Genomic DNA, 14,229 nt, shown 5'->3' with positions numbered 1-14,229 from the left:
TGGGAAAAATCCCCAAATATCCCAAAAAATTAGAGAAAATCTCAGAAGCCATATTCAATCTCTGGAGATACCAAAACCTTTAGAAAACTAAATAAATTCTCCTGCAATCCCAAGAAAAGCCTAAGTAGACCCTACCTAAAATTCTCAGCCTTTCCCCTTGCTTTAGGAACCCTAGATCTAGGTAAAAAAAACCTTAGATATTCCAATTCCAACAAGTAAAGGCATCCAAAAAAGGATATGGTCGTGTAAATTGGAAGTGCAGCCTGACCCAAGCTTGAAACTCCGGGTTTCGGGTCCCTAGAGGTAAGTATATCTTTCTTTGCTTAATTTAATTTGCTTTTATTCATTTAATTATCTGTTTTATTTTATTTTTTTTTGGGAATTAACTCATAATTAGATTTAATTAAATTTAGAAGCGCTTTTTTTGTCAAAATACAGATTTGGAGCTGGCGCTGCTAGTGGACTCAGAAAAAGATCGGATCTGTATAAATCTGGGATTTTCTGAGTCCATAATTCAAGCAACCCCACTTTCTCTACCTTTTAAAAAATAATACAGTTTTTGTTAAGATTTGAGCAGATCTCACCATAGAGATCGGCACAGATTCGAGCGTAAATATATTTTTTGCTTAATTTAGTTTGTTTTTGCTTATTTATTGTTTTGATTTATTTTATTGTTTCTGAAAATTAATTCATCATTAGATTTAATTAAATTTAGAAGTGTTTTTAATTTAAAATACGGATTTGGAGCTGGCGCTGCCAATGGACTCAGAAAAAGACTAAATCTGTATAGATTTGGGATTTTTCTGAGCCCATAATTCAAACGACTCTACTTTCTCTACCTTTTAGAAAATAACTCAGTTTTTACTAAGATTTGACCAGATCTCATCCCGGAGATCGGCGCAGATCGAAGTGTATATATATATATATATATATATATATATATATATATATATATATATATATATATATATATATATATATACACACACACACACACACACACACACACACACACACACACACACACACACACACACATACACACACACAAACCTTCCATATACTAGGGTTAGGCTACTAGCTCCTATGAACATATAAGCCCAACTATCCAGATTGAATCTGGGCTGATCTGACGATCACGAATGTTTGGTAGTGGTTGAATTTTAGTTTATTTTATACAAATCTAAATCACTTGAAATTTTAGTCGTGTGTTCATAAAAAAGAGATGAATCTTTAAAAAAAATCAAAAAAATATTTTACATGAAATAAATTGATTAAAATAGCCTTTAAAATATTTGGGGGGTATTTTGATCATTTTCTCTTCACATATAATTATTTTTATATTTTTATTAGGTGCAACTTGATGAAAAGAACACACACCTAAAATTTTAAGTAACTTGGATTTGTAGAAAAAAAAAAAATTCAAGTACTATTGGACATCCGTGATCGTCAGATATGTCCAGATTCAATCTGGGCTGTTGGGCTCATACACTCATATGAGCTAGTGGGCAAACCCCATATTTTTTCATATATATATATATATATATATAAAACGGAAGATACTACAAAATGCATATAGGCGAAAACGTGTGTACATCTTAGTGAGGCGCACCTAATAAAAATATGAAAAAAATAATTCGTATAATAAAAATTGATCAAATTACCCTCGAAAATTTATTGGGGTATTTTGGTCAATTTATATTACTAATTATTATTTTTATATTTTTCTTAGGTGCACCTCACTAAGTTGTACATACGCTCCAAATTTAAATTAATTTGGACTTGTAGAAAAACAATGAAAATTGAAACACTACCAGACAACTATGACCGTGTAATGAAGTTTGGACGGTGATGAGGGTAGATGAAATCACTGTTCATTTTTGCCTATAGGTGTTGGTATGAAAAATGATTCTGTAAGCCGGTGGACTTACAGGTAAAAATACGCCCAACGGCCTAGATTGCATGTGGGCTGATTTGACGGGCATGACCTTATTTCGTATTTAAATTTTAATTTTTTTCTACAAATCCAAATAACTTAAAATTTTAGGCGTATATGCTTAAAAAATAGGATAATCTAATAAAAAAATAAAAAAAATAATTTACATGAAATAAATTAACCAAAATACCCCTAAAATGTTTCGAGGGTATTTTGATGAATTGTTTTTTCATGAATTAGTTTTTTGGATATTTTTATTAGGTGCATCTTGATGAGAAAAAAGCACGACTAAAATTTCAAGTTATTTGTATTTATAGAAAAAAGATTAAAATTCTAATACGAAATGAGGTCGTGACCGTTAGATCGGCCCATATTCATTCTGGGCCATTGGGAGTATTTTTACCTGTAAGCCCACCGGCTTACAGTAGCATCTTCCATATATATATATGAGAAAAGATCCTGTCAGCCCAAACGCTAATAGCTACAGTGTCATCGAATGGCTCTAAATTGAATCTGGGCCAATCTGAAGGTCACGACATCATTTTGTGTTTGAATTTTTATTTTTTTCTGCAAATCCAAATCATTTAAAAATTATAGCATCTATTATTAAAAAAATAGACGAATCTAATAAAATATAAAATAATAATTCACAAAATATAAATTACCAAATTACCCCCTAAATGTATATTCAGGGGTATTTTGATCAATATATATTTTGTGAATTATTATTTTTTTATATTTTTATTAGGTGAGCCTTGATGAGAATAATGAACGCGAAAAATTTTGTTATTTGGATTTGTAGAAAAAAATGGAAATTGAAATATGAAATAAGATTGTAATCGCCAGATCAGCCTAGATTGAATCTGGGGCATCGGTTGACACTGTAGCAGTTAGCCCGTAGGCTGACAGAATCCACTCCCTATATATATATATAGGAAAAGTATACAATGAAATCATTTATCTTTGGTACAATGCGGTTACAATTAATCTTCCTCATTGGATGTGAAATTAGATGGCTGCATTTATTCCATTGACCTAACTGAAACTTCAAGAGAATTTTTTTTAAACTTTGTGACACACCCAAACTATCATATTTCACATTGGAAATATGATTAACCCACTAGCTTATATGAGCATATGAGCCTAACAGCCTAGATTGAAGTTGGGCCGATTTGACGGTCATAACCTTATATTGTATTTGAATTTTAATATTTTTTATATGAATCCAAATAACTTCAAATTTTAGGTGTGTGTTCTTCCCATCAAGGTACACTTAATAAAAATATTTAAAAATTAATTTAGAAAAAATAAATTGACCAAAATACCCTCAAAATGTTTCAGGGGTATTTTGGTTAATTTATTTCTTACAAATTATTTTTTTGATATTTTTATTATCTTCTCTTATTTTTTAAGAATATGTGCCTAAATATTTTTTCTATATTTTAATTTATAAAAAAAAATCCAAATTATCCTTTCATTTTTCAGGAGTATTTCAGTTATTTTATAATTTGAGAAATATTGTTTATATTTTTTTAAATTGTGCACCCTATTTTAGTACGTACGTATAAAATTTCATTATGATCCGATTTTTAAAAAAAATATTAATATTCATATAGTGATATGCATTCTGAACCACATGATGAAGATCTGACAGCTCCCATTCCACCTATATTATTATTCATTATAGCTGGCCAACCATTGTAAGGTTTATATAAGGGCAATGATTTCATGTAACAATTGTATTATAGTATAATGCAACCACACTTCTAGAAAACCATGTTTGTGGTATTTGTATGACCCAAAGTTTTGCACACACACTCTTCATCTCAATAATCAATCCAAACGAAAAAAAGTTCAATTTGAACTCTAGATATGGTTAAAATGAGTCCCCTCCAACAACGAATGTAGATAATTGATTTGGTGAATTTCAAGATCTTAACCTCTAAAAACTCAAAAATAAATTTTTTTTTCTTTTTTAACATTCTTCATATAATGATAATAAAGCCATCTAAAAAAAATTGGAAAAGAAAATATCCCTCTAAGGCCTAGATTTGAGCATTTTATCAATATGGACGGCCTATGTTAATTGGACTTAAAAATATTTTAGGTTATGTTTTCAAATTTTTCCTTTTTGTGATTATTCATTAGAATGAAAAGAGTGTATAGTTCAATTTTTTATTCACACAAATGGTCATAATATGATTTTTAAAGATTGTTGCATTATAATATGATAGAACCGTTGCATGAAATCACTGCCCACTATATATATATATATATATATATATATATATATATATATATATATATATATATATATATATATATATATATATATATATAGGGAAAAGATGAGATGAGCCCACTAGCTCATATGAACATATAACGTTCCTGATTGAATCTGAACCGATCTAACGATCATAGATGTCCGGTAGTGTTTGAATTTTAGACTTTTTTTCTACAAATCCCAATAGTTTAAAATTTTAGGCGTGTGTTCATAAAAAATATATGAATCTTATAAAATATCAAAAAAACATTTTACATGAAATAAATTAACCAAAATACCCTTGAAAATTTTTTGGGGGTATTTTGGTCATTTTGTTTTTTACAGATAATTTGTTTTATATTTTTATTAGGTGCGCCTTGATGGAAGAACATAAATTAAAATTCCAAGTGATTTGGATATGTAGAAAATAAATAAAATTCAAATACTACCGGACATCCGTGATCGTCAGATCGGTCTAGATTCAATCTGGGACGTTGGGCTCATATGTTCACTAGTGAGCTAATCCCATTTTTTCTCACACACACACACACACACACATATATATATATATATATGTGTGTGTGTGTGTGTGTGTGAGCAATGATCCAATGCAACAGTTGTATCGTAATATAATGCAACAACACTTATAGAAAACCATGTTTGTGGTATTTGTATGACCCCAAATTTTGCACACACACTCTCTTCATCTCAATAATCAATTCCCCCCAAAAAAAACAGTTCAATTTGAACCCTAGATATGGTCAAAATGAGTTCCCTCCAAAACAAATCTCAACCATTCATTTTGAGATTTCAAGATCTTAGCTTTTATAAACTCAAAATCATTTTTTTATTTTTTAACATTGTTCATCTAATGATAATAGAGTCATCCAAAAAAATTGGAAATGAAAAATTCCTTTTAAGGTCTATATCTAAGCATCTCACCAAAATGAACAGCTTATGTTAATTGGGTTAAAATAATACATTCTAGATTGTGTTTTCAATTTTTTCTTTTTTTTGTGATTGTTTATTCGAATGAAAAGAGTGTATATTTTAAAATTTGGATCAAACAAATGGCCATAAGATGGTTTTTTAAGGTTGTTGCATCATATTACTATACAACAGTTGTAGGATATCATTTCCCTATATATATATATATATATATATATATAAAGTTGTAACCTTATACTGTTAAAGTAAGGTGTACCTAAAAAATTCTACAAAGGAGAGTGTTCAAGCGTTGCAGAACCCTCCAAGTAATCATCTCGATATCGAGATAAATGGACATGAAGAAAAAAAAAGAAGCCCATGTCCAAAAAATAGTACATCTTGTAACAAGTTATTTGGAGCGTCTATTTTCAAGATTTTCAAGTGTTTTTTATTTGTTCTATCTATTCAATTTTTGAAATTTTAAATTTTATAATTGAGGATGAAAAAGTGTTTTCTAACCATCATAAGGTTTTTGACATGGAAAGGATTATCAATAAGTAAATTTTATAGGCGCGCCATATTTCTACAATATAAGGAGGCAAACTTATACAAACCTCACTTTTATATATATATATATATATATATAATGGAAAAGCTAACAATAAATTTAAATATTAAATGAATAGTAATTTAAGTTATCCTTCTAATCATCTGATCTTGATCAGATAGTTAAAAATACATGTTACGAGTTGAATTTTGATTATTTTTTTATAAATCGGATTAAGATGAAATTATATATATATGTACTACATAATAGGACACACAAGAAAAAATTATAAAACAAAGATTTTACAAAATTTAAATTTAACAGTGGGCATGGAGGGAGGGATGTTTGTTGACGCATCCACCCCACGAACCAATTGTTGCCCACCTCCATTTTTTTTTGACAAGAGTACTTAATATTATTAAATCGAAAAGATCTTACATAGCCCAAGATACATTTCAAAAGAGCAGCTGGGAAATAACTAAAACATCAAATAAAACTCATTTTCTTACAAGATCATCTGAAATAGCGTGGGCCTCTCTATAGACATGGCTAAAAGATACAGCATCATTCAATGACAAATCCATAACTTGCAACCAAAAAGATCTAAGTCGTCAAGGAGGTATGGTACTTCCACTACACCAATTGATTACATTGGAAGAATCTCCTTCTATTACCAACAAACTTGCCAAACTCTTGTCCTTCCATATGATAAGCCCTTGAAGTAAAGCAGCCCATTCAGCATGATATGCCGTCACCTCATCCGAAAGGGCAGCATCACAAAAGACCATATTTCCCCTATCGCTTAGACACACCTCCATTCCTAAGAGAGCAATAATATATTATTATGAACACCATTACAATCAACGCCATCTGAATAGTGGCGAATAATGATCTCATGGTGACTGACTAGTTTTTGGTGCTACATTTGATCTCAACCTAGCGTGGTTTTACAATGAACAGCAGATGCACCTAGAACAAAGTGAAAGGTGTAAAATGAGATAAAACTCCATATGGAAAAGAAGTAGAGTCCCATTCCACAATTTTATTATGACAATCAATGTTTTTACAAAAGACAATCCAACGGATGGTTTTAAAAATCAAATAAGTGGGTCGAATCAGACACCCACATGTTCTAAATAGATTTAAAACTACCAAGTCCAAAAGTTTCAATTATTGAAAAATAAAAAAATTTAAAACCAAAAATAACATAAGTAGAGCTGGCAATGGGCCGGTAGCCCGGCCTTAAAAGGTAGGGCCTTGGCCATGAATTGTGGCTCCAGGGCTAAGGTTAGGGCTAGTGCCAACCCGTTTATTTTTTTTAATTTGTTTTCAACATGGACAACCAGGAGCAGTTCTATGGGGATAAGGGCCCAATTGGAGCCCTGGCCCTGACCTTGACCCTAACCCATCTCCAAACTTAACCATGGGGAACCAAGTGAAACGGAATTCTTATACCCAAACAACTCACCTATCAGTCTTGAGCAAGCTTGCCAGTTTTTATGAGACTGTTTAGAACATTCTATATTCCTCTAGTGGGTTCAAGACACTCCAAAGGTGAACGAACGCTACCCCCAAATAGAAAAGAACAATTGTTTCAAGCAGGCTGGACCGTATTTCTACAATATGCGGTCGAGAGGTATAAAGCATCCATTTTTAAGATGGATGCAAATAGATGGTCCATCTAAAAACAATTGAAATTAACCGTCCAAATGTTTTCATAATATAATTATTATTTTTATTTTTTAAAAATTATTTATTTATTCATATTCATGATCTCCATGTTAAAGATTACATATATTTTAAAAATTGAGATCAGATTATATTTAAAAAATATATTTATTGTCAAGCTCACATTTCTATATGCCGGCATGCCAGACAAAATACACCCAATAAACAAAAATTTCTAAAGGAAGAGTTGTCAAATTCTTTGAAAAAAAAGATGGTTGCTTTTACCATATCCACCCACTCTCTCACAGGGTGGCGCCTCCCCAAGCCAGAACTGCCCCAGCACTTGCAGGCAGCCATTGTTGAAGCGGAGGGCCGCTGTAGAGAGAGATGGCATGTGAAGGGTGTGATTGTTGGGGGCCACAACTTCCTTTTTCTCTGTCGTTATTGGGCATTCAGCCAAAAGAAATTGGCCATGAAGAGAGAGAGAGAGGAGGAGAGAGCGTGTTTATGAAATTGAAGGTTAGCAGAAGAGGCACGGCACAAAGTTCAAAGATCAATCCCCCACCACCAACCCAAGAGAGGAACACAAACGTATTGGGCTCCTGCCTCTCTAGGAGAGGGTTAGGCTCTCGGATTTTATTTTATTTTTTATTTTTATTTTTTATTTTTTATTTTTTATTTTTTAACTGGAACCATTTCATTAAAGATGAGGTTTCTATGAGTCAGCTGACTTATACTATGCACATACAGACATCCTCTTAAACCATCTTAGAAATAAAATTTTAATCTAAAATTTTGGGGATTTATGATTTAGGTTAAAATGATCACGACCATGATAATAAAATGAATTTTTTGATACTTAAAATGTGACTTTTTTTTAAAACATTTCTGCATTGTTTAAACCTTATGGGCATTTTATAAAGGCAAGCTTTCTATGCTCCCCTACAACATAAAACTTACATACTTCCTCTATCCAATGGTTCATTATGAAAGGAGGGTTAATATTATCTCAATCACAATATAACATCTCAACACTATTTTATTTTTAATTTTTTATAAATTATTTTGATGCCAAATTTTATACGTTCAATCCTCTATTAAAATCGCACTAGCGAAAAATGTAAAAACAATATTTCCAATAAAATAAAATGACCAAAATATCCCTAAAAGTTTCAAAGAGTATTTTGGTCATTATATTTTATTGAAAAATTAATTTTAATATTTTTTATAGGTGCGCCCCAATGAGAAGATGACGCATACAAAATTTCATACTCATACAATTTGTATGAAAAAAAAAAATACTTTGAGACGTCGGATCTAAGATCAAACGGTGAATGACTCTGTTGATCAAAATTGAAAAGTTGGATGGTAAGAGAAGCATAGAACTTCTATGATGTCGGGAAAGTATAAAAACCTTACCCTTTTTATAATGATCTATCTTAAATATGCACATGGTGAGCCAGCGGTCTCTTGCACCTGCTGACTCATCAAGGACATTACATTTCGTATATCTTTCCTTTCTTTACATTTACACAAGCTTTTGTGTACAATGTTATAAATTTATGTGCAATATTATGGTTCAAGACGTGTGAACCTTGTAGACTATCAATTCGGAATGGTTGATTTCTGCTTTAGCTAGGCCCTCCGCTTCATATTAGCCTCTCGGTAGCAGGGAATGATGGGTATCTCCTCCCTTGCCAATATGTCCCTTATTTCATAATGATTACGCATGAATTTCTAGTTCTTCTCTGTGCCGGTTAACTATAATTTTTTAGTCTTATTTGATGTATTCTGCGATTAAAAATACTAAATATTATTGCAAAATAATAATTTTGTTTTAAGTATACTTTTTTTATCGAGGGGGAAGTAGTGGGTTAAGAAAGTCAAACTTAAATATTGGGATATGCTATTCACTTTTGTTCTAAGTTCCACACGGCAGAAGAAAAGATTTATGTCGAGCATGCAAAGCAACATCACACATATGTGAGTAAAGGCGCAGGGGACACACTTTGCAGTTTGCATGTTTGTGTCGGTGCAAGTGTGCGGGTTGGACTCATGGCTCATGTACTTTTACCCACTGTAGGGTAAAACCACTAGCGAAACAAGGGTTATCTCCACTAACGTGGTACCTCCGATAATTTCGTGTCCACCAGCCGTTGTGATATGCCACCACCGCCATTAATTTTTGGAGAACCTAAAGAGTCACATTAGGTGGAACTGAAAAGTATTTTTTCTCGAACTCGATTCCTCCGTTGAATACGAAGTCTTTTACTATTCAAATAATCTTTTGATCTTGCTCTCTCTATAAATAGGCAACTCTGATGCTCTAGATCTCAGTACTAATACATTTGTATTGGCGAGATAGTATGCATAATCATCTGCATCCTTATATTCCAATATAATTTGCCTAATGCGCATTGATTCATATTAGTAAAGGAAAAATATTATCATGTAATAGCGATCTATTAGTCCACTCCTTATTTATCCCCACCATTTAACCACTTTATACTCCTCAAATGATTGTAAGAGTTTGAGCCCCTCTAAGAGAGTTCAGGACTCAGCCTCATTCACAATAACAACCCTGCAAGGTCCTGAACACATATGGAGGACATTACCTTCATGCCATTTGATGATCCCTCCGACTCCTCCTCTTCCAGCTAATCGAACAACCATAAAAATTTTAGTTTAATGGTGATCAGAGGTGGGGGATTTCCTTTCTCCAATCTATTTGTTCTCTAGATTCTGATTTTCATTCTCATCGCATCTCTGAAGATATAAATAAGGTCATTCCAAGGTATTCACCATCCATTCAGCTATTGTAGCTAAAGTGGTTGTCAAAATACTATGTTTTTCAGTTTTCTCACTCTCAAAGGTTTTTTTATTTCTTTCTTTCCAAATATTTTATATAATTGACAATATCAAGGACTTCCATATTATAATCCCAATTTTGTGGATCGGAGGATTCTCTTGAAAAAGTTGAAAGATGGATTGTTCAACAAGAGACCACCTATTTACATCATTTTTAAGATGGATGCTTTTTACCTCGGGCCCCCGCAGATGTAGAAATACAATCCCCTCTGCATGAAACAATTTTTCCAATTAACTGAAATGCCCACATCCACGTGGAAAATTTGATCGATGACTTGCCTCTTGGAGTTCGGGTTAGAAGTGATAAGCGTCACGATATCTAAGATTCATGCGTCTTGTAATCAGCCAAGAGAGACAAATAAGTCATGGAATATGTACATTTTTACAAAGAATGCAATTTCGCCATGGTCGTTTGAGAAAAAAAAAGGTAATGCTCCACCCCGAAATTTTGTCCGGAACACACTTTGAGCATTGGAAAATTCTTATGATAACTCTAAAATTTATTGCTACTGCTGACTATAAAATTTATAGCTTAATAAACATTACAAATTTGTCAATGTGTGAACACTTGAAAATGGACGATCTATATAATGTCAAACCATAGAAAAAGGTTTCTATGCTTCCCCTACAGCATAAAAGATGCTTCCCCTCCCATCTACCTGTCCAATTTAAATCAAGTGGGGGCACACACCATTTGATCTAGTGTTTTAAAATGCGGAATGCGGCCAAAAGCGAAGGGGGGCTGATGCGACGATGCGGTTCGGATGTGGGTGCATCGCGACGATGCGGTCAATAAATATAAAAAAGTTCTAAAAAATCTACAAAAATAGGTTAATGCATAGAAAAAAATATGGGGGTGAGATATATGATAGTAGGTATTTTACTTTAATGATTAAGTCTAAAAATATAAGCTGTCGGAGATTTTGTATCCACTATCCCCTGATAGAAACTAGAAACTTGAAACTAACTTCATAAAACATTCAACAATCAACAACCATAAGCACAAATTTGCAACCACAAACTTCAAATTTACAAAATAGTGATACTACAAACCAAAAGTCTATGTCTCCAGGAAGATTAAAGAGTTTTAAAGTCAAGCTCAAGAAGAGTTAATAGCAACTTAGTACAATCATCCTAGACAAATTTGAAGTCAATTATTCAAATATTAATAAGAAAAGTCATCTTGAGAGTTGTCATGTGCATCATCAATATCATCCTCGGTAGCGTCCACATATTCTTCTTCCTCAGTCTCCTCTGAATCAGCCTCCTCTTCCTCGACCTCTAGAGCTGATGTGCGAGTGCGACTAGACCCAACTCCTGTTGCTCCTCTACTCCTCTGTGCTTTAGTGTTAGTCGATCTTCATTAGCCCATGTTGTTAGCTTGACATCGAGGTATGTCAGATTCCCACCCTCAAACACACGCTCTAGTCTTAAATATATCGTCCACTCACTTGTGGAATCACCATCAGCTTCATACAATTGACTACGATTGAGCTTCATGCGATTTTCATACCTCTCCCTAAGCCGCTCATTATAATGCACATAAACCAAATCATTCAGCTTTTTCTACTCCAACCAATTCATTTTTTTTTGTATCGAGCAGTGGTAGAAAATTGAAATTAGATTTTATATTAGAAAATTGAATTTTAAAATTGAAATTTAAGAAATAAGGATTAAGGAATAAGGAGTTAAGGACCTAAATGCTCAAATGCACTCCAATTGCATTCACAACCAGATGAGCTACATATGAGATTCAACACTTGAATAGCGAGACATTGTAGATTTAGTGTTTTGCTTTCATATAATGCCCACCATACAATTGTATAGTAATTTATAATTTAGATTATAGATAAAAATTAAGGGTAAACAAAGTCATAGACAAGTAAGGTTACCGTTGGCCTTTACCTAGATCTGTAGTGTCTCTATTTCAAATAACAATATCTCTCCCAAAGTTTCCCAATGCTAACTTGAACTTAATCAATTCATGGCTCTGGAACTCATCCTGGATATCTTTGTCATGCACCAACCTCTCAAAAACATCTAAGAACTCACTATTTATTACACAATCAGACTCAATTGATGGGTGTTTGTAGTGAAGAGATGAGTTTAGAAAGTCACCGTCTGAATGAAGGTGCCTGTGAAGTTGAATATCCCATCTCCTATCAATAAATTCAAGTATAGCCTTGCACATATTTTCATCATCCTTTAAAACATCCTTTATCTCTGCTATTGCCCTAGTCATTGCCTCATGTATATAGCACATGGAAGACTTCACATCACCATCAACCAGTTGAAGCACTCTCACTAAAGGGCAAGCGACCTCTAACACAAGAATTATTTGACTCCAAAAAGATGTATTCAAAATAATGTTTTCAGCCTTTTTCCCATCCTTATGCTTTGATCATTTGTTTTGACTCCATTGCCCTGAAGTAAACATGTTCCTCAAGGCATTTTTTTGGCTTGGCTAGGCTTCGAAGAGTGAGAAATGATATGGAAAATCTAGTGATATACGATTTCACTAATTTCTCTTATTTGTAAAAGCCTCATCATGCTTAGGACTATGGTGTGATTGTAAATAAATCCAACAACAAACATAGCTCTTGAAATCACGCCACTAAATAAAGATGTTGTACCCATTTCTTTAAGAATAAGATTAATACAATGAGTTGCGCAATGAGTCCAAAATATATGCATTATTTTCAAAGTCAAGAAATGCCTAGCTACAACATAATTGGCACCATTGTCAGTGACAATTTGCACTACATTTTTCTCTCCAACAAACTCTACAATATTATCCATCAAGCCACATAAGTATGTAGCATGATGTGACTTGTCTGATGCATCAACAAACTTTAAAAAAAAAGTACATCTTGGGCAGTTAACCAAAAAATTAATGAATGTCATCGACGTCCCATTGGCCCAACCATCACACATAATAGTAGCCCCATATTTCTCCCACCCTTTTCTCTGAGAAATCAAAATTTTATTCATATCAAATATAACATCCTTCAACAAGGGCTCCTTAACCTCATGTAGTGAAGGAAGAACAAGTCCTGGGCCATATTGCCCAATTGCCTAGAGCATACATGCAAAACTATCAAGAGTTATAGTATTAAAAGGAATGTCGGCCATGTAAATTCGCTTTGTAATCCACTTACATACCGACTTCCTTTGTTCTTTCTTGTATCTATTTTCAATGGTGATTTGTTTTGTTGTTTTCTTTCTATGAACCATAGTTTCGAGGCTAAGGGTGAAAAAAAACATCCATTGGCCTCTTAGAGAGAGGTGTTCTTTTTTCAATACTCCCACGAATATTTATAACCCTCTCTTTTGATATTGGAGTACGAGTAATCCTTTGCTTCATAGCAACTTCAGACATATCATCATCATCATCATCATTAAATAATTGCATATCATCAAGTAATTTTTTTATTTCCATTTTTTTCTTCTTTTTATTTTTTTTCAATCTATCCAAGTATTATCTAATCTCCTTTTTTATATCATCTATAGCTTGTGGACATGCTCTTACATTTCCAGAAATTCCGGCTAAGTGCTATTTTTGTCGAAAAATACCACCTATACAAGTATTTCCACAGAGCAAGCATATCACACAATTTCTATCTTTCGGATTTTTTAGTTTGGCATATTTCCAAGCCAGATCATTATTACTAGAAGATTGAGAAGAAGACATTGCCACAAAAATAACTATTTCAGTATTACTGTACAAGAAGGAATAAAAAGTTACTGATTCTTGAAGCAATACTCGATTTCTTCACGGCCTTTGAAATCCTCGATTTCTTATCACAAATTCACCATAACCTCTCCAAATTAAGAATCATAAGCATTAAATCAACATCTAAGTATCAAACAACCACCAAATCGAAGATTTGAATGGAAAAAAAATTTCCGCCTAATTTTTTTTTAGCTCGATTTGATAAAAAAAAAAAACCACAAAAGTCGCTATAAAAATCATCGTATTTTCACTATAACTTCCCCAAATTAACAATCAAAAGCATCAAA

This window comes from Amborella trichopoda, chromosome 4 (assembly GCF_054954075.1).
Source record: "Amborella trichopoda isolate Santa Cruz 75 chromosome 4, AtrichopodaSantaCruz75HAP2 v2.0, whole genome shotgun sequence".
NCBI classification, from domain to species: Eukaryota; Viridiplantae; Streptophyta; class Magnoliopsida; order Amborellales; family Amborellaceae; genus Amborella; species Amborella trichopoda.
The sequence above is the reverse complement of the archived record's forward strand: the minus strand, read 5'-3'. Positions refer to the sequence as shown.